The 22215-nt window shown below is 37.9% G+C and overlaps 1 non-coding gene across 1 annotated transcript; it reads left to right on the top strand.

The window, feature by feature from the left end:
- Positions 1 to 21826: 21826 nt before the first annotated feature.
- On the top strand, positions 21827 to 21933 carry LOC125370235. The gene has a single exon (XR_007216208.1). It is a non-coding gene; the product is annotated as a small nucleolar RNA R71 (small nucleolar RNA).
- The last annotated feature ends 282 nt before the right edge of the window (positions 21934 to 22215 follow it).

The raw sequence follows: 22215 nt of genomic DNA, 5'->3' as shown, positions 1-22215 counted from the left end.
AGATAAAAACTCCACTAGGGCCCTACCCTTTACCATATTCTTGGTGAGGTACTCAATGTCAAACTCTATCAAGAGTACTAACCATCTAAGCAACTTTCCTATAAGAGATGGAGCTTCAAATAGATACTTTAACGGGTCTATTTTTAAAATTGCCAGCACTCTATAAGACTGAAAATAGTGCCTCAACTTTCTTGCAGCCCATATCATGGCCAGACAAGTCTTTTCCATGAGGCTATACTTCGACTTGTAAGGCAGCAACTTCTTACTAAGATAATAGACTGCATGCCCCATGTTATTGGGTCCGTACTATGCTACCATTGCCCGTATGGCTTCCTTCTCTAAGGCTAATCATCGGCTTACCTTCCTTTGGTGGCTTTAGTACTGGTGGCTTCATCAGATACTCTTTTATTTTATTGAAGGCCTTTTGAAAATTTTCATCACACACAATAGGTGGATATTTCCTTAAAAGCTTGATGATAGGATCACAAACCATTATGAGTTTGGAAATGAATTTGCTAATGCATTGCAAGCGTCATAGAAAATGTAACACCTGCATTTTCTCATCATTTATGTGCAATTACATTTAATCATTAGGCATGATGGTATATTAGTAATATTTTTATTTTATGAGAATAGATATATATTAATTATAAGTAGAGAATATGGAGCATGATATTAGATTATTAATTTAGATAAGTTGATTAAGTACCTGGGTTATGTGTATTAAGCCTTAAGACTTAATTGAACCAATAGTTGAAGGTTGGGTAAATAGATTGGACTTAAATGACACAATTGAAAGTTAGTACCTATGTATGGTTAGTAAAAATTAAACTTGGGATGATAAGACTAATTTTAGTAGGTGGTGGCATTAAAAGATTAATCTTGGAAATTGGAACCATGAGCAAGCTCATTTTACCTCTTCATTTCTCTAAAATTCGTACCTGGCAAAAAATCCAAAATTTAGAACAAGAGAGAGGAGTCAAAAACCCAGAAAAACCTAGAATTAAGATAGGGTTTTACCAATTATTGAAGGAGCTAAGCTAAAGCTAAAGGATTTGAGCATATTAGCAACCTAAAAGCTAAAATTGGTGAGTTATTACTTAAGTATTATTAATTTGTCATTAGGATTCTTGATTATAAATTGAGAAAACTTCCATTGATGCTTTCATTGATTAATTAAAGGTCTGATTATCATGAATTAGTAGAGTATTGAATGATTGCATAGAGATTAAGCTTGATTTAAATTTAAGTATGTCAAGACAGAAAACTGTCAAAATTTCAGCAACCTTGATGTTCTATATTTTGGGCATAACATGAATTATATAAATCCAAATTAAGCTTAGGTGTCTATGGAAAGCTTGAAGAGTCCTCTATAACTTTTTTAGTTTTGTGATTTCGCTAGTTTTGCTGTTTTAGTTGCTTAAATTGAGCAAACAGATTGTTGCTAGGGTACAGCAAGCTGTATGACCCTTGCTCAGTAATTTGGGAATAATTAAATATGTAGATGTCATAATTGAGTAATTATTTTTGGAGATGAAGCTAGACACATAAAGGTATATGTCTATTTAATACGAGATTTTTATATTAATCCAATTTTGCCCAGCAATAAATATACTTTGGTACTAAATTCTGTCCAAAAAATAAAGATGTTGGAGATTAGTCTTATGGTATTTATTTGATGTTAATTTGAGTTAAATTGGTATATAGCTAGATGAACATGTTTATATGATATTAAAACAGTAATTGAGAGTCTTAGAGGAAGAGTTAGACCTATGAATTAGAAAGGGGATGGTCTTGTAATGCATTAGAACTTGCATTTACATGAATATTTGGAATATGCATGAAATGTGAATTAATAAATGTGTTAACAAGAACTCAAAGGCTTGGAAAGGAAGTTGTGGAGAAAGGAGGTCCTTCTATGGTGAAGGAATAAGTATAGTTTGAATAAGTAAATAGTTAATATTTTCTATAGTTATATATTTAATCAAATGTTTCGCGAATGGTTGTGTTTGCTTAATATTGTGTTATGTTTGAATGAATGAGATGGAAATGATTAGTGTTGAGTGGAACAATTGTTATTGCTTGAATGTGATATAAATGAAATGATTGAATTGTGATGTTAAATGCATATGCACATGTGAATGGTGTTATTAACCAGTTCTTGTTTAATCAAGTTCCAATTGTTTAATGAATTTCTCAATACCAATTAAACAATCCAAGCAACATTCAACTCAATGTCTCAAGTAAAATGAAACAAAATTTTATTACTGAAAAGCAAGAAGGATTAAAATTGAAAATCTAATAATCAAACAAATAAAAAACAATCCATAAACAATAGGAACCCCAATGGGTTCATCAGCTCTAGCTAGTCATACACACAAAAAACATAACTAAAAGAAAAGAAAAATAGAAATGAAGTTGGAACATGTACACCCTTCTCTCGAATCAAAGTGGACAGCGCCAAAATTAGATTGAATGCTTCAGAATCCGTCTCCTCGATCTCTCAAAACAAGCTTGAATCTCCTCAAATCCGTCCTTTAATATGTGAAATGGTCTCCCAAGGTTAGTCAAGAAGTCTGGAAAGCGAAGGTTCATGCACGCGTAAGAATTTCAGAATCAGAATGCCGAACCCTTTTCTCGAAAATTGAACTCACATATATAGAAAATGTGTGCACGGGCCGTGCAAGTTGCAGGGGCCGTGCCATGACCCGTGCTGGATGCACAGGCCATGCACTAGCTTTAAAAAGCGCGGTACTCCTGGAGAAATGATTATGTTGCCCTCGCTTGAGCATAGGCCGTGCTCGACCCTGAAATCCACTCGGCAGTCCTATTTAGGCCTTGAAGTCCTTCGGTTTTTCTCCAAAAATGATACTAAGACTCTAAATAACCTGAAAACATAAATAGATACCCAGTGTGGTGAATCTAGCATAAAAATGACTCTAATACATGCATAAACATGAATAAAGGAAGCACAAAAAAATGTATAGAATGCAACATATCAATGCCTGCTGGGGGTATTATCACAGATAGTGAGATCATGTCATGTAATAGTAGATGGTGTCAAACTACATGCAGATTTGGTTGTTATTAATCTTAGAGAGTTTGATGTTATTTTGGGGATGGATTGGTTGTCAAGAAATCATGCTATTGTTATTGTAAAACGAAGGAAGTGGCTATGGAAATACAAGGAGAAATGAAAAACAGTAATTGTGGGCGGAAGGAAGACAATTCCTAATTGTTTGATTTCAGCAGTGGCTGCATGTCAGTTAGTTAAAGATGGATGTGAAGCATATCTAATTAGTTTTGTAGATACTACTAAGGTAAATCCAGGGGTATCAGATGTTCCAGTGGTCAGAGAATTTCCTAACTTATTCTTAAGTGATTTGCCTAGTTTGCCACCAAATCGAGAGGTTGATTTTAAGATTGACATCATCCCTAGTGCAACACCTATTTCTATTGCACCATACAAAGTGGCTCTATTGGAATTGAAAGAATTGAAAAAGCAATTAGAAGAGTTGCATGATAAAGGTTTGATCAGGCCAAGTACTTCACCTTGGGGAGCACCAATTCTGTTTGTGAAGAAAAAAGATAGCAGTATGTGATTATGTACTGATTATAGGCAATTGAATAGAATTACAGTGAAGAATAAATATCCATTGCCGAGAATTAATGATTTGCTTGATCAGTTAAAAGGTGCAACTGTGTTCTCTAAAATTGATTTAAGATTAGGTTATTGGCAACTCCGAGTTGAAGAGAAATCTATTGCCAAGACAACATTTAGAACAAGGTATGAGCATTATGAATTCGTTGTGATGCCATTTGGATTAACAAATGCTCTTACTGCTTTTATGTCACTGATGAACAAGACTTTCCAGCCATAGTTAGATCACTTTGTTATTGTGTTCATTGATGATATTCTGATTTACTCTAGAAGCCTAGAAGAGCATGAACAACACTTGAGAATTTTTTTACAGATTTTGAGGGAAAAATAATTGTATTCAAAATTCAGCAAATGTGAGGTTTGGATGGAGGAAATTGCATTCTTGGGGCATATTGTTTCTAGACATGGAGTGCAACCAGATTCATCAAAGATTAAAGCAATTATTGAATGGGAACCGCTTATAAATGTTTCTGAAGTTCAAAGTTTTCTTGGATTAGCTGGCTATTATATAAGATTTGTAAAAGATTTTTCAATTATTACTAAGCCTCTCACAACTTTGTTAAATAAAAATGTGCCATTCCAGTGGACTTAGTTGTGTGATCAAAATTTTTAAAATTTGAAGAAAAGGCTTACTACTACACCAATACTTGCATTGCCATCTGAAAATGGAGGTTATGTTGTATATACTGATGCTTCTAGGCTTTAGATGTGTCTTATTGCGTACAGAAAGGTTATAGAAACACAATTGTGAGGGCATGAGCGATCCTCTGATCTTGAATTAGCAGCCATTGTATATGCACTGAAGATATGGCAACATTATTTATACAGGGAGACATTTTAGATATTTATTGATCATAAGAGTTTGAAATATTTCCCTACGCAGAAAGAGTTGAATCTGAGACAACGAAGATGGATTGAGCTTCTGAAGGATTATGATTGCACTATTGAATATCATCCTGGAAAAGCAAATGTTGTTGCTGATGCTTAAGTAGGAAGACAGTGGAACAATTTTCAAGTATGATTTGTTACAATGTGGAATATTTAGTTGCATTTAGAGCTATGGATGTGAAGTTTTGTGTTTGTGATGATGTTCTATTAGCCACATTACAAGTAAAGCCTTTGATTGGAAATAAAATTAAAAATGCACAATGTGAAGATTCTTATTTGCAAAAGATGAATGGTAGAGTACAAGAAGGAAAGAATACACAATTTGTGTTGAGAGATGATGGTGTGTTATGGAATGGAAATCATGTATGTGTACCTGATGTAGGAGATTTGAGAAAGGAAATCATGCTTGAAGTGCACTATACACCTTATGCAATGCATCCTGGAAGTATAAAAATGTACAAAAATTTTAAACCTTATTGTTGGTGGTCGACAATGAAGAAGGATGTGACATAATTTGTGAGTAAGTGTTTGACATGTTAGCAAGTGAAAAGAGAGCATCAGGCACCTGTAGGTAAACTTCATTCTTTATCTACACCTGTGTGGAAGTGGGACAAGATTACTATGGATTTTATTATGGGATTTCCACGTACATTTAACAAGCATGGTGCTATTTGAGTAATTGTTGATCGATTTACTAAATATGCTCATTTCTTACTTGTGAAGCAAACAGATTCACTTGATAAGCTTGCTGAATTATATATTTCTGAGATTCTTAGATTGCATGGTGTGCTTATATCTATTGTATCAGATAGGGATCCTAGATTTACTTCTCTTTTCTAGAAGAGTTTATAGAAAGCATATGGTACTAAGCTTCATTTTAGTACAGCTTTTCATCCTCACACAGATAAGCAATCAGAAAGAACTATTCAGACATTAGAAGATATGATGAGGGCTTGTGCACTTGAGTTCAAGGGTAATTGGGATGATTATTTTCCGCAGATGGAATTTGCGTATAATAACAGTTTTCATTCTAGTATCGTTATGGCTCCATATGAAGCTTTGTACAGGAGGAAATGTAGAAGTCCAGTATGCTGGGATGTTGAAGGTTTAAGACAGCTTGAAGGTCCCGAATTGGTACAAGTGATGGGCTACTTATGCAACCTACACTTAAGGCAGTGAACCTATCGATACGGTCTAGCACTAGTGAGTATCAAGGTCGTATCCCTGGAGATCGGGTAAACCAAAAGTTACTACTGTTCGTTATGTTGTACACATTGGTCCCTATAGCCTTGATGGTGTCGGCTAACGATTCTTTAGTTCCACTTGAATCCTAGAATTGTGACACTAGCTACCATCACTCACAAGTAATGAATGTATTTCTTTCGTCGCATGGATCCTTAAGTAGGGAGATGATCTAAGGAAGAACACTTTTGCTTATGGGAGACTTTTATCCTTACCCAAGACTCAGCCCGTGGTAAAGACTGCAGTAATCTCCTTTAAGTACCCTATTGCTTGCTATATGAGATTTTTTTTTCTTATAAGTATTTTAAGCTCAAGTATTGAAAGGGCTGGGCCGAGAAAATGTGGAACCAGGCCCTAGACCCAAAATATGCAGGCTCTGATGCTTATACTGAGAAACATTGCCTTGTTTATTTTAATATGCTTTGAGAGCTTATGGTATGGGCGTCGGTCCTACTATCCCCTGTTGATAGAAAGCCTAAACCTAAAATCATAGGGAAGAAAGACTTACCATGAAGTGTGTGTGGGAGTAATAAGGTTGGAAGGATGAATTGTGTACTACTGTGTATGTGCTAACCTTTTTTCTTTGTCCTTGTGCTTTGCACATGCATCATCATCATAAACCTCATACTAACCCTTGTTTCTTAGACATATAGATTCTCCCTTAGGTTGGAATAGGCAAGATAGTGGGAGATTGGAAAGAGTGCCCATTTCTCCAAGGATCAAAACTGTATTAAAGACCAAGACACTAAGCTACCAAAGAAATGGCCAACGAAGAGCTAATGAACAAGATGTCGAGATCCTTAAGAATGTTGTAATCGAAGATTTGAGGGTGTGATTCAGGAAGAACTCGAGCAACTCTTGGCTAGGATGGTGTCAGACTAAGCCTACTCCCGCTCTTGTTGAATTAGTCCTCTATTTTGGTTGACCGGTTGCAATTCTCGATGGTTGCTACTTGTGTTAGCTTCTGAATCTAGAGCAGATACCATCATGCCCGATCTAACTAGCAAAATAATCGTCTAGTGTCAAGGGTTCATATTCCCTCGGAAAGTGGCCCTAGTTACTCCTTTGTTCTTTGTTATATTAACCTAAAATGAATGATGAATAATTTCTAAACTAACTAATAGCTACAAGCTAAGTTCCAAGGGAGATGCAGATAAATGGATAAATAAAATAAGACAAAGAAAGCAAAGCAAACCGAAAGGGAACCTAAACTAGTCAAGGCAATCAAACAAAGATAAAGGATTGATGACTCGATCCCGTGGATGAATTCTTAATGCGAATTCGGTTTCCTTTCGAGAGATAACCAATTCCTAAACAATAACCTAAAGCTCGGAATCTCTTCCTAACGATTGATTCTTAAATTAGCATTAAGCTTTAATCCGTCTCTATTAAGCTTTGTTAATTCTTAATCCGGCTAGTTAATTATCATTATCTCTAAGTGATTATTAACCAGTTCTTGCTATTCAAAATTCCAATTGCCAAATGGACTTCTCAATCACATAAAGCAATCTAAATACCACAATTCACAATCTCTCATGAATAATGCATTATCTTATTAATACTGAAAGCAAGAAGAATACAAAACCAACTCAAACAATCCAACAATATAACATTAAGCCAACATAGTAAAAAATCCCAATGGATTTAATCAATCTAGCTAATCATGTTTATTATCAAAACCCACAAGAATTCAATTACAAAAATGAGTAAAGGTAGAGAAACCCGAATACACCCTTGGATGAGAATAGCGACTCCAATTCCTCCCTTGATCTTAAATCGATTCTTGTTCCTCTTACTCGAATTGAAACCAATCAACGAACCTCACCCAATCTTCAATCTTTGAAGGGAATCCAATTGAAACCTTGATCTAAGTCTCCTTTATCCTTGGTTTCAGCTCAGAAAACCCTTGGGGAGAGAAAAATTAGGGTTTGGGACGTTCTCCCCCTCTCTCCTTTTTTTCTTTCCTCTCTTCTTTCTTTTAATTAATTCCCCCTATTGCTGCCAACACAACCGGCCGTGTTGATGCTGTCCAGTGTCACATTAGTGTTTATGCCTGTTTTACTCTCATGGTAGTCATAGCATCTTTTCTATTGTCAAATGCACCTAAAATGGCGTTTTGGTGTTCGAGTGTTGGAATTTCTGACTACCTGTTAAAACCAACATAGCCATGTTCGGATTAGGGATGCACAAACTCGACTTGTTTCTAACTTTGAATCTGTCGTCAATTCGCTCCAATTCTTCCCTTTATCACTCTTTGACTTCTTTTGGACCTAAAGCACACAAACAAACGCATAGGGTGAGTGTTGGGACCAATTCACATCCAAATGTACATAAATTCTGCTTTAAAATCCCCATTTAGATGTGTGTATTCTATGCACATCAATTGCCATTAAGACTGCACCTGCCACTACAGCCATAGCCAATGCTAATGCTAATGCTGAAGATCCAACTAGAAGTGGAGTGCCCTAGAAGTTTTAGGACTTTGATGAGTTCATGTTAGACTAGGCTAAGAGGGAGACTGCCCTTGCCACCAACGAAGCTGTGAGTGGTTTGAGCACCCGGCTTGACAAGATGCATGATATACTGGAAATCAAAGGTTTGAATCCAACCTATGATTTCAAAGAGTTGATTTTTTAATGGGGAAGACAAACTGTCTGCGAAGTTCAAAATGCCCAAGATGAACGAGTTCAACAGGATTGGTGACCCAACGGTTCATCTGAAGCAGCATGTAACCATCATGGGAACTACTCAACTGAGCAGGACCCAGATTATCAAGTTATTTATGCTGTCGATTAAAGGATCTAGTATCAACTAGTACCACGGTCTAGAAAAGTCCACTAAAGCTGAATGGCGTGATTTATGCAATTCTTTTGTCAAACAGTATGACTATAACACTCATTTGGAAGAGTCAATCAGGACTCGAATCCACTAAGTCGAAGCCAAATGAGTCCTTTTTTGATTTCTTGACTAGATGGAGGAATAAGGCAGGAATGATGAAGAATAAGCCCTCTGAAAAAGACCAAGTTCGTATGGTGGTCCGAAACTTCCTTCTTGGATGGGTTGAAAGGTTGTAGATGATGAACTCTAAAACCTTCATAGACCTATATGATGATGGGCTGCAGGTCAAGGAAATAGAGAATGACAAAAGAAAGATCGTAAGAACCGGCGGAAGGATAAATTACCATGCTCGAGGGAGCAGGACCTTGGATGTGAATGTTGTGCAACAACCGAAGAAGTTTTCCAAATCCAAGCAACCTCTCACTGAGATCTTTGAGAGATTGGTTCAGAATGGCATGCTCCAACCTACCACCTTAAAGAACCCACCGAACCCTAATGCACCCAGATATAAGACACACTCATTGTAAGTTCCACCGTAGTGCCCCATGCACACATAAATCTCCAATTAAAACAACACATCTAGGACCTTATCGATACCGAAAAGCTCACCAACCCTGACTAACCTAGTACTAGAAGAAACCCCTTACCAAGCTACAATAACACACCACCCTGAAATCAAGTGTCCATGATCAAATCTGATTTGGGCGAAGAGGACATCATGAACTCTTTCATAGACCTACCTCAAACTGAGCCCAAAGCTAAACCAGATAGCCCACAAAGAACCTTTACTAAACTGTAGCACCACTATCTACGGTATTTCAACACTTGAAATTGAGCAAGAAGCTTAAGCTCCAATCGCCGAAAGATAGTCCTAAGCCTCATAATGGTCAATATTTTGAGTATCATCAAGCTTCCGGGCATGTGACAGACCAGTGCAACCATCTCAAGCACGAGATTTAAGACTTGATCGACTCTAGAGAATAGGAAGTTGAGCAACTTCCTCGGTATAAGTATGAAGACTTGCTTGGGCAGCCCTCGTTCAAATATGACTTCAAGGTCCGATATTCGAGGCCATCCTCGGTTGATATTCGAATTGAGGATATCGTGCCAAGTGGTTGGGGATCAGATGATGATCAAGCTACTTGTGAGCCTTGTCTCCTAGAGGTATGGAAAGAAGGGGAAAATAAGTCGGTCATGGCTATCGACATGTGGTATAGTTTCGGGTGGACATGTACATTATTAACTAATAAGTTAGATTAATTAGGCTAGACTAGGGGGGACATATACACAATTAATTAATAAGTTACATTAATAATATTAACATGGGTTGTGATTAATAAAATTTGGCTAAACTTAAATGAACTATATGTGTTACTTGGTATGTTTTTATATAAATTGTTGTATTTATAGGGAATGATTTGTTATATAATAAAATTAAAGACAATATACATAAATAAGGAATTTGGCTTTGAAATCCATCTTTAGATTTGTGGTGTAACCTTCCTTATAAAATCTGAGAAATATCACTCATTAGATTAAGTGTCTTGGTGAATTATCCAGGTGGCGACTCCCATCTCTATACTAATATCAATGACCAGTTAGCGTGTTCTTGATTAGGTTGAAAAGCCTTGTACTGTTGTAGTCACTAAAGACACTTGGATGCGTCCCAAATCATACAAAGGGCAGCCCACAAAGCCATGGCTGTAGTGACACAAGCTTATTCCAATGTATATTCGTCTTTAATTTTATTATTTAATAGATTATTCTTGCATCATTACAATATTTTCACACACTGTGCACTTTGGTCCCTATAGCCCTGATGGCGTCAGTTAGTGGTTCTTTGATTCCACTCGAACCCTAAAATTGCAACATTCACTAACCATCACTTACAAGTAATGAGTAAATTTTCTTCATCGCATGGACCCTTGAGTGGGGAGACAAGCCAAGGAAGACCACTTATTACTTATGGGAGCCTTTATCCTTATCCAAGACTCAACTCATGGTAATGATCATAGAAATCTCCCTTAGGAACCCTATTACTTGTTGTATGAAATGTTTTTCCTTATAAGTGCCTAAGGCCCAAGTATTAAAAGGCCTTGGCCCAAAATATGTGGAATCAAGCCCAAGGCCTAAAATATGTAGGTTTTTATGCTTATACTAAGAAACATTGCCTTGTTTGTTTCAAATCTGCTTTGAGAGCTTATGGCATGTGCATTGGGCCTACTATCCCTTGTTGATAGAAAGCCTAGACCCAAAATCCTAGGGAAGAAAGACTCACCATGAACTGTGTGCGGGAGTAATAAGGTTGAAAGGATGAATTGTATATTATTGTGTATGCTAACCCTTTCTCTGTCTTTGTGCATTGCACGTGCATCATGCATCTCACACATCACATGCATCATACTAACCCTTGTTGCTTAGCCATATAGATTCTCCTGTGGATTGGAAGAGGCAAGATAATAGGAGGCTGGAAAGAGTACCCATTTCTTCGAGAATCTGGGATGTGGAACATCTTGAAAGACCAAGATGTCAAGCTATTGAAGCTACATCTGAAATGGCTAATGAAATACCTAACGAGTAAAAAGTTAAGATTCTCAAGAAATCTTTCATCATGAGGTGTGATTCTAAGAGCTCGACGACACATTTGGTGGATGGCTCAAACCACCAGCCCCATCCCCTATTCACCCACAATCCCTTTATTATTGTTGATCCGATTGTAGTTGCCGTTGTTGAAACTCTTTGCAGGCCAGAATGCTCCTCTGCCACTAATGCCAATATGAGGACCTAACTAGAAGGGTAATGCCCCTGAATTTTTGGGATTTTGATGAACTTGTGCTAGATCAAGCTAAAAGGGAGATCGCCCTTACTACCAATGAAGTTGCAATTGGCTTGAGCACTAAGCTTGACAAAAAATTCAAGGCATGTTAAAAAATCAAAGTTTTGGACCCTATCAGTGATTTTGAAGAGTTGGTTTTGATAGGTGAAGACAAGCTGCTTGCAAAGGTTCAGAATGCCCGAGATGAACGAGTTCAACGTGATTGGTGATCCTAAAGTTCATCTGAAATAGTATGTAACAATCGTGGGAACTACTTAGCTAAGTAGAACCCAAATTGTCAAGATATTTGTGTTGTCTCTTGAAGGACCCGCTGTAAATTGGTACCATGATCTAAAAATACTCGCAAGCTGAATGGAGTGATTTATGTAACTCTTTTGTCAAGCAATACAATTATAATACTCATTTAGATATGTCAGTTAGGGATCTTGTGTCCACCAAGCAAAAGCTAAATGAGTTTTTCTCTGATTTCTTGACTAGATGGAGGAATAAGACTGGATTAATGAAGAACAAGCCCTTTGAAAAAGGACCAAGTTCATATGGTGGTATGAAAATATTCTTCTAGGATGGGTTGAAAGGTTGCAGATGAAAACATGAAGACCTTCATGGATTTGTACGACGACAGGCTGGAGGTCGAAGAGATAAAAAATGACAAAATAAAGACTATGAGAACCGGTAGAAGGGCAAATTACCAAGCTGGAGGGAGCAAGACCCTGAATGTCAATGTTATGCAACAACCGAGGAAGTTTTCCAACTTCAAGCAACCTCTCTCTAAAAATTTTGGGAGCTTAGTTCAAAATGGCATGCTCTAACCGTATGCGGCGGTTTCAGGCGCACACCCAAGTGTCTTTAGTAACTATGACACTGTAAGGCTTTTCAACTTAATCGGGAACACGCTAACTAGTAATTGAGACTAGCGCGAAGATGGGCGTCGCCACCCGGGTAATCACTATGACACTTTTACTAATGAGTGGGTTTCTCAAATTCCATAAAGAAGCTTATGCCACAGAGTCTATAGATGGATCCAAAAGCCAACTTCCTTATTTGTGTATATTAGTTTTTAATTTTATTATTTAACAAATTATTCTGTATAAATGCAAGCAATTTATACACAGGCATTCGAAACAATACACATAATACACTAAAGTCTAGCCCATTTTTATTCAAGTCCAGCCCATGTTAGAATAGTTAGACTAATTTACTAGTCAATTATGTATGTAGCCCACCTAGTCTATTCTTACATCATTACACAATTTTCACATAGTCCCTATAGTATGTTAGTGGTTCCTTCTCTTCCCACTGAGCCCTAGAGAATTGCGACACTGAGTTATCATCACTCATAAGTAATGAGTAAATTTCCTTTGGTATAAGGATCCTTGAGTGGAGAGACGAGCCAATAAAGACATTTTATCTGTGGGAGCCTTTATCCTTACCCAAGACTCAGCTCATGGTAATGACAATAGTAATCTCCCTTAGGAACCCTATTGCTTGCTATATGAGATATTTCTCTTTATAAGTGTCTAAAGCTCAAGTATTAGAAGCCTTGGCCCAAAACATGTGGGATTAGGCCCTAGGCTCAAAATATGCAGGATATTATGCTTATATTGAGAAACATTGCCTTGTTTATTTTAAATCTGCTTTAAGAGCTTATGGTATGCGCATCGGGCCTACTATCCCATATTGATAAAAAGCCCAAACTCAAAATCCTAGAAAAGAAAGACTCACCACAAACCGTGTAGAGGAATAATAAAATTGGAATGATGAATTGTATATTAATGTGTGTGCTAACCTTTTTTCTTCTTTTATCTTTATGCATATCACGTGCATCATGCATCTCACGCATCGCATGCATCACTAACCCTTTGCTTTTAGCCATATATATTCTCCTTTGGTTTGGAAGAGGCAAGATAGTGGGAGATTGAAAGGCCATTTCTCCGAGAATCCAAACCGTTTTAGAGCTTCTTAAAACACCAAGGCGCCAAGCTACCACCGAACCTACATCTAAAATGGCTAATGAAAGAGCTAACAAACAAGATGTTGAGATCCTCAAGAATAGCATCCTCAATAATTTGAGGGGTGTGATTCGTGAAGAGCTCCGAATGTCGTCGAGTGCTCCTATTGCACCGCCTAATCCCCATATTATTGTTGACCTAGCTATAGTTGCTACCGAACTGCTCCTATCGTCGCTAATGCTAATGTTGAGGACCCTACTAGGAGGGGAATGCCCCAAAATTTTTAGGACTTCGATGAATTTGTGCTAGACTAGGCTAAAAGGGAAACCGCCCTTGCCATTAATGAAGTTGGAAGTGGCTTGAGCTCTAGGCTTGACAAGATGCAAGGCATGTTGAAAATCAAAGGTTTGGACCCTACCTCTCTAAAATCTTCGAGAGGTTAGATCAAAATGGCATGCTCCAACCTACTTCCTCTAAGAACCCACCTATCCCTAACGCACTCTGTTATAAACTCAATACCTACTGTAAATTCCACCAAGCACTTGGTCACCATATTGACAACTGTATCCGGTCGAAACATGAAATTCAAGACCTTATCGATGCCGAAAAACTGACCGACCTTGACCAACCAAGCACCAGAAGGAATTCCTTACCAAACTACAACAACACATAACCCTAAAACTAGGTTTCCATGATCAACTATAACTTCAGCAAAAAGGAGGTCATGAACTCTTTTGAACACATACCTCAACACAAGCGAGAACTAGAACCAAACCACACACAAAGAACCTTCACCAAGCTGGGAGCATCCCTATCTGTGGTGTTCCATCATTTAAAATGGAGTAGAAAACTCAAGTACCAGATGTGAAAGGATATTCTTAAGCCTCACAATGGCCAGTATTATGAATATCATCAGGCTTTTAAGCATATGATGGACTAGTGCAATCACTCAAGCATGAGATTCAGGACTTGATTGATTATAGGAAATGGCAAGTTGAGCAACTTTCTCTGTACGAGTGTGAAGACCTGCTAGGGCAGCCTTTGGGCAAATTCAATTTCAAGGTCCGATATTCAAAGTCTCCTTCAGCCGGTAGTTAAATTGAGGATATTACGCTAAATGGTTGGGAGTCAGATGATGATCAAGCAACTTATGAACCTTGTCTTCTAAAGGTTTGGAAAGAATGGGAAAAGAAGTCGATCGTGGCTATCAATATTTGGTATAGCTCTAGGATGAATGTGAAGTCCAAGACACCAAGGCCAAGGACATCTGGGCAGATAGCGACTTTGATAAGGAAACCAAGCTAGTGGGTAAGGGTAAGGAAGCTAGAGCTAGAGTACAAGAACTAAATCAAGATGAGCAAGCACATGAAAATGGGGATACCGGGTTATTAGAGCAGTTGAAGAAAGAGAAGAAGACAGTTGACATCTAGGAGCTATTGATGCACTCATCGAATCACATGAAGGCTCTAATCCAAGCCTTGTTTGGTATAAGCATTAGCACAACAGCTATCCCCAAGGAGATGATCAAAATGATAACCGATAAGATCACCAAGATGATCACTTTCTCTAATAAAGTACCACTTGAGGGAAGAGACCACAACAAGGCTCTCTACATAGTAGTAGAGGTTAAAAGGAAGAGAACTCCATACGTGATGGTGGGTGATGGGTTAGCCATCAATGTCTCTCCTTCTCATATACTCCCTAAGCTAAGGATGACTACAAAAGACCTTAAACCATCAAATATGGTTATAAGGGCATACGATGAGATGAAGAGAGATGTGGAAGGAACATTTTCAGCACTAATAAACATAGGTCTTGATTCCATGCCCTAGAAGGAGTTCCTTCCATTGTGCATTAGAAGGTACAGTTCCCTCATGAAGGCGAGATTGTCAGTATCAACGCCGAAGGAGGTAAGGTTGTCTCGACCATACAAGAAGCTATCAAGGGGCTACAAGCCCCTACTAGATTTCCAGTTATTGTTCTCTATGAGGACTACATGGATCCTAAAGTAGCCAGTATGTTCAAGAAGATGAACTTCATTCCAATCTCGCTGAGGTGTGTGAATCAAGAAGTATCGTGAGTCGTCACGAGAACTTCAAAGATCAAAAGACTTGGCACGGATTGGGTTATTCTAAATAGGAAGACAACGGCAAACCAAACAGTAAGACTCTGAAGATATATTTTTATAAGAGTACAAGCCTTATTCTAGGGAGCTTGATATCCTTGATATTATACATGTTTGCATACTTGATTTTGAGTTATTTTTAGAGCAATTTATGTGTTTTTGTATTAGAATCACCATGTTTTAGTTTTCTTTCTGTCTCAGGTATTTTTCTAGGTACATCATTAAAGATGGAGAGAAATCGAACCAGAATCGGGAATAAACAGACGAATCGAGCGTGTTAGATGGTTCAACACGCCCTGCCAACACACCCATGCTGAAGAACACGGTCAGGGTCAGAGGGCGTGCTGAAATGCCTTACCTATGGTGAAAAGAAGCGATTTGCAACACGGTTTCTGAGAGTGACACAGCTTAGGAGCACGGCCCAAATCCAAGTTGTGTTGAAGAAGGCCAAATATACACTTTTAGATCAACACAAGATGGGTCCAGGCCGTGCTGGTCCAGGCCATGTTGGATCTTAAAACCTAAGTTAAAAGAGAAGAAAAAGAAAGAGAGTGCAGAAGAGGAAAAGAGAACTTTAAAGTATTCAAGACAGACCTTAAAAGCTAACTTCCAGATGATCAAAAAGAGGGAAACGGAGACAAATTCCACTTCAACATCATCAAGATAACTGCTCTTGAGAATTGGATCAAAGATTCAAAGGAAATAAGAAAGAGATCTTGAGCTGTAGAGTTTTGATACAAAGTTATTCAAAAGGGGATAGCATCTCACCATTTAAGAAAATGGTGTTTATGTTCTTTTCAATTCTTATCGACTTTGTATTCAATTTTTACATTAGTTTAATCATGAACATGTATAACTAATTCTATTAAATGCATTTAGGGATGATTTTTAGCCATGCTATGCTTATTTTATGCTTAATTGATTGGATTATTGATTTAAGATTGTAGTTTTCATTCAAGTATAATAAAATCTATTATTTCTTCTTCATTGTTGAATCAATGTGAGAACTCCTTTGTAATTGAGAAATTCAATTGAGTTTGGACAACTACTTGTTTGATTAAGTTATTTGCATCTTAGAGATAAGTGAGTGTAATAAATTACTAGAATAAGAACTAGACATTCTTATTTAGTGGTAATTTAGATATTAATGTTATTCTATAAAATCAATTGTTAGGAAGAGATTCCAACTTTAGATCCTTAGGATTAGGAATTGGTTAATTGATGGGCTCTTTATACAACCTACACCTAAGGCAGTGAACCTACCGATGTAGCCTAGCACTAGTGAGTATCAAGGTCGTATCCCTGGAGATCGGGTGAACCTAGAGTTACTACCGCTATGTTATCTAGTCCGGAAATAGGGTGTGAAAGTTCTAACGTACCGGTAATGGTTATGAGTGCAAATAAGTAAATGAAGAACAATGGATAATCAAAAGACAATTGCAAAGAGAGAAACAAACCCAAAAAAGGGAGCCTAAGTGATGGAATTCTAAAGATGGATTTTATGGATTGCCGATCTTGCTTACCTGCCTAAATCTCGAATTGAATCCCGGTTCCTCTCTCGAGCTTACTGGGATTCCTAAACTGCACTAACCTAATGGAATCTCTTCCTATCGGATTACTACGGATTAGCATTCAGTATGATTTAAAACTATTAAGAGTTATTAGTTCTTAATCCCGTGAGTAAATCAACCTTATCTCTAAGTGTTAACTACCGCCTACTATTCAATGTCTAGTTGTAACAAGCATTTCTCAAATGTCAAGAAACAACCTAATAAACAATTAATCCAACGTCTCAAATTAACCGAATCAAACTTTATTATCGAATAGCAAGAAGATTGCAAGAATGACAATTATAAAAACTAACAATTAAGCATAATCCATCAACAAAGGTGAACCCTAATGGATTCAAAAGATCTAGCTACTCATGTTCATGGTTAAAGCAATTAGGGAACAAAATAAGGAAAAACAAATTAAAGGCATGTACACCTTTCTCTTTCAAGCTGAATGAGAAACCCTAAATTTGCAAATTTGAAATCTCAAATCCCAGTTGCCTCTTGAATGCTCCCAAAGTTTGTCTTGATCTTCAATTCGATGTTGGAACAAGTGAAATCCCTCCTTCAATTGATGAAATTGATCTCTCAAGGTCTACAACCGAGGTATAGGAAACAATTAATTAAGTGTGTCTTGAATTGAGTCCAAAAATCGCTCTCCTCCAAAAGAACTCAAAATTGCCTATATAGTTGATTTAGCATGGAAGGAGTCCGTTGGTGATGATCGACCAAGACACGGAGTCCGTGAAAGGCCGAACTCTGAGTGTCCTTCCGTTGCCTAAGGCCGAGCCGAGCCACCCCACATTCGGAGGCCATGGTGGCTACTAAGTGTCTAAATGGCACATTGGATAGTCTTAATTGTGACGGAGGTGTGTCAGGCCAACCCTTGGGTACTCTCACCCGAATTTGATGGATTTTGGTCCGTAATCAAACGTATTTCCCTCGATTATTGATGGTGTCCTTCGAAAATGACCTGAAACGAGAAAGGAAATAAAAGACAAGTGATTCTAGCATAAAACGGGATAATCATGCATAAAAATGTAAACAATCGGGCATGAAAACATGTGTAGTATGATGCTTATCAAATTACCCCACACTTAAACTTTTGCTTGTCCTCAAGCAATCAACAACTTACTCCTCAAACAGATACCAAATAACTCAATCAAATGCATTACAGGAGGTTAGCTCAAAACAAATTTCAAAACTCCATAATGATTTTTCCCAAAATCCCCAAATCACTAAATCCTTAAGAGAGAGAACAAACTTAATAAAGTTGCTAAAGTTAAAATGATAAACCATCTAAATTGAGAAATTGAGAACCATGCCTCATAAGATGTCACTCAAAACACACAAGTGTATATAGGTGAAAGAAGATCGCCAAGCTCTCAACGCAAAAATACAGGAAAAGTGCCACCATGGGCTTGCTTATAGATCCAATCTCCACTACTACGAAATAATCAATAATCATGATCAAAGGGTCTTGAGCCAGTTGTAATGGGGTTAAGGTAGGGTACGTATAAATATGGAAGGTAGGCTACAAGTTCAAGTAATGTAATGCAAGAAAGTAAGAAATAACGAAGGATCAAGTGTTGTACCAAAATGAACACTAAGTTGCTCTAAAAATAAGATGATGCTCAAAATGAACTAAATTAATACTCTTTTTGTTTTTTTTATTGAATATATATATACTATGTATATATATTACAACAGCTTATGTAGGGGTTGTTGGTTATCGACACATACAATAAGACTTAATATCAATTTTTTTTTTATTCAAGGGAGCTATCTATGAAAATCTAGCAACTTAGTGAAATATATGATTGCAGATTGATCCAAAATAAAATGCAGCATAAACTTACATAATTTCCAGCAACAATGGCAGAAAGAATGGTCAAATGAATAGAAGTGATAAAATGAGTGTCACTGTTATTATTATCACGAAAGGAAAGGCTAAGGCTCAAAATTGGTTCACTAAGGGAAAAACAGGGTTAGGCTTTTTGGCCAAATTGTGTAAATCCTAAGTGCCCAAATCATCTCACGATTATTGATAATTCATGTAATCTCAAAAGATATCGTAAAGCAAGTTCTAGAAACAGAGATTCTATACAATGCTCACTAATGAAAGAAAAGGGAGCATAATAGTGATGCACCAATTGGCTCAAAATCTCACCATTTGAGTGGGTTAAAATTACATGAATTCTCAAACCAAAGTTTAAATACCAATCACAATAATAAGCAACAATATTAAAGTGTTCTATATCTAAGATAAAGTAAAATGGAAGAATTTAAGGAAAAATACCGGTTTTACGGGCTGGATTGTAATTAAGAGATTCGTTCATTGCCTTCTTCCAACAAGGTTCGATAAAAGCTATAAGGGAATCCATTCAAAGGAGAAAATCATTAATCGCATGAGATCTACGATTCCACCCCACACTTGTGAAAACATCCCGTCCCTGTAAACAAGGTAGGCACTCCAAAATAAAAGGAATAAAATACGTGAAATGAAGCTAATTATGGGAGTCCATAAAAGAAATTAGAAAACTAAGAGAAAAACAAGACGACAAAAGAGATAAAAACTAGAAAGTCTACTAGATATCGCCCTTGATGTGTACTTTAACACTTCAAAATATACGGTCCTCAAAATTACGTCACGAGCATCAAGTAGGCTAACTCTGCAAAATTCAAAAATAAACACATTCCAAGCAACATCTAGTAAAAGGTTCAATAAGATAGCATCTCCTCAAAATCAAACTTACTAAAAACAGATCAAATATCTAACTACAAATGACTACATAAAATAAAATAATAAAAATGATGTCCAAAAATCAAGCAAATAGATTCGGAATGCCTCCCGGCGCTTTTGTTGAGTCGCTAGTGTTGGACTGGAACAAAGATTCCCGGCGCAAATTAAGGTAGGCTCAATGTAAGTTGGGGCTCGAGGCATAAAAGCGCAATGAAAAGGTTCAATGTGCGATGACCAAGGAGGTGCTCTGGACCAATTTGGGATGTCCATTCATCCACTCCGAATTCAATTATGGCTCAAATAAACTTCCAACTACCCTTCTCGGGTCTATCACAACACAAAGTCTCATATTGATACAAGTTATTTTTTTCGGATGAATAACACATACTAGTAGGGAAGAAACATGTATAGCATCATCCATTTGTACATCTTGTGGTTGTGTATTACATGCAAGATCAATTCCATCAATACAACAAATGGCATGAACATGGTCGGTGGAAGAACTATCAAATGAGGGTAAACTAAAAGTGACATACCGTCCCCTACATTAAGTTCTAACTTCCCCTCAAATACGCCTATTTTAGCTCTACCGTGGCAAAGAAAGGTCTCCCCAAAATTAATGGTACACCATGCTCATTGTCCATATCCAAAACCACAAAGTCCACAGGAAATATGAACTTATCTACCTTAACTAGCACATTTTCCATAATTCCCCTAGGAAGCTTAATGAACGTCGGTAATTGAATGCACATCCTAGTGGATTTTGCCTCCCCCAAACCTAGCTTATTGAACAAACTAGTGGGCATGACATTTATGCTAGCCCCCAAATCAGCCTAATGCATCATCAACACATAAATTACCTAAAGTGTGGGGAATAGTGAAACTCCCTCGGATCGTGACGCCCGCAACTTGCTCAAACACCGCTGAGCACCCTCATCATAGGCGACCACCTCCACCTCCAACCTCCTTTTTCGCTAAGTATGTCCTTTAAGAACTTAGCATACTTCAGATCTCCAATGCATCAATAAAAGGCAAGTTAATATGCAGTTGTCTAAAAATATCTAAAAACTTATCGAATCGCTCTTTCACCGCTTGTTGTAGCTCTAGCAGGATAAGGAATCTTAGGTTGATATTCCTTGACTGGAATTGATTTCACCTTTGTCCCTCGGGTTCCCTAACCCATCGCTTGCCTTAACTGCACATTAATAGTGGCGTCATCAAAACAAAGCTAGAAGGAGCTGAAACTAACCGAACGCAAAGTGATGGCGTTCACGTGCTCCCCGGGTTAGACTTCGGTGGTGCTCGAGGAGCCCTGCTACCTCTTAGACAACATCTTAGAGATTTGGCCAATCTGGGTCTCCAAGTTCTGAATCGAGGCCTGCTGGTTCCTAAGTGCACTATTAGTTTACTGGAACCTCATCTCCGTAGACATCACGAACTTCATCATAAGCTCCTCTAAATTTGACTTCTTTTCTAGTAGAGGAGGAGCTTGTGAGCCAAATGTGGTTGAAGTCTCCGAAACCAAGTGGACCCTGAGCGTTATTGTTCCTCCAACTAAAGTTGGGATGATTGCGCCACCCAGGGTTATATGTATTCCCCATATAGTCAACCTGTTCAACATCAGAAGACATAGCAGAATTAGATGGAAAAGTAGTAGAGGATGAAGCAAACATACCTCCCGAAGACAGATCAGACCCGTAATGGGCCACCACAAAAACTCGCGACGTCACGTTGATGGGTTGGTCGATCTTCTTGGCTAGAAGCTCCACTTGAGCCGCCAAGGTTGCCAGAGTCCACTTGGTTGACCACTCCTGTCTTCCTGGTCGGCTCCCTGAGGGATTGCCACCGATAGTTGTTCATGGCCATTTCTCTATCGTGTTCGAGCACCGCCCGCCGGCCCTCTTACTATTTAGCGCCCCACCGCAGCATCCACCATCTACCTCGTTGCAAGGTTCAACCCGGTACAGAAGGTCCGAACTTGCATCCACACCGGCAATCCGTGATGTGGGCGGCATCTCAAAAGATCCTTAAACCTCTCCAATGCATCGTACATGCTTTCATCATCAAACCGCACAAAAGAAGATATGTCATTTCTAAGTTTAGCGTTTAATGGAGGAAAATACTTATATAAAAATTTTCAGCCAACGCCTTCCGGTAGGTAGTGATTATCATTGTGGAAGAGATTGCAGCCATCTCTTTTCTTCCGTCTGTCGTCCTCAAGGAAAATGGAAACAATCTCGGCCCTAATGGCATCATCAGTTGTTCCATTTATCTTGAATGTGTCACAAATCTCCAAAAGTTGGAGATATGTGCATTGGGATCCTCACGGGCAATCCTCCAAATTGCACGCTTTACTGGATCGTCTGGATAACATTGGCCTTTA

This window comes from Ricinus communis, chromosome 5 (assembly GCF_019578655.1).
Source record: "Ricinus communis isolate WT05 ecotype wild-type chromosome 5, ASM1957865v1, whole genome shotgun sequence".
Lineage (NCBI taxonomy): Eukaryota > Viridiplantae > Streptophyta > Magnoliopsida > Malpighiales > Euphorbiaceae > Ricinus > Ricinus communis.
This window is presented reverse-complemented; position numbering and strand designations above follow the sequence as displayed.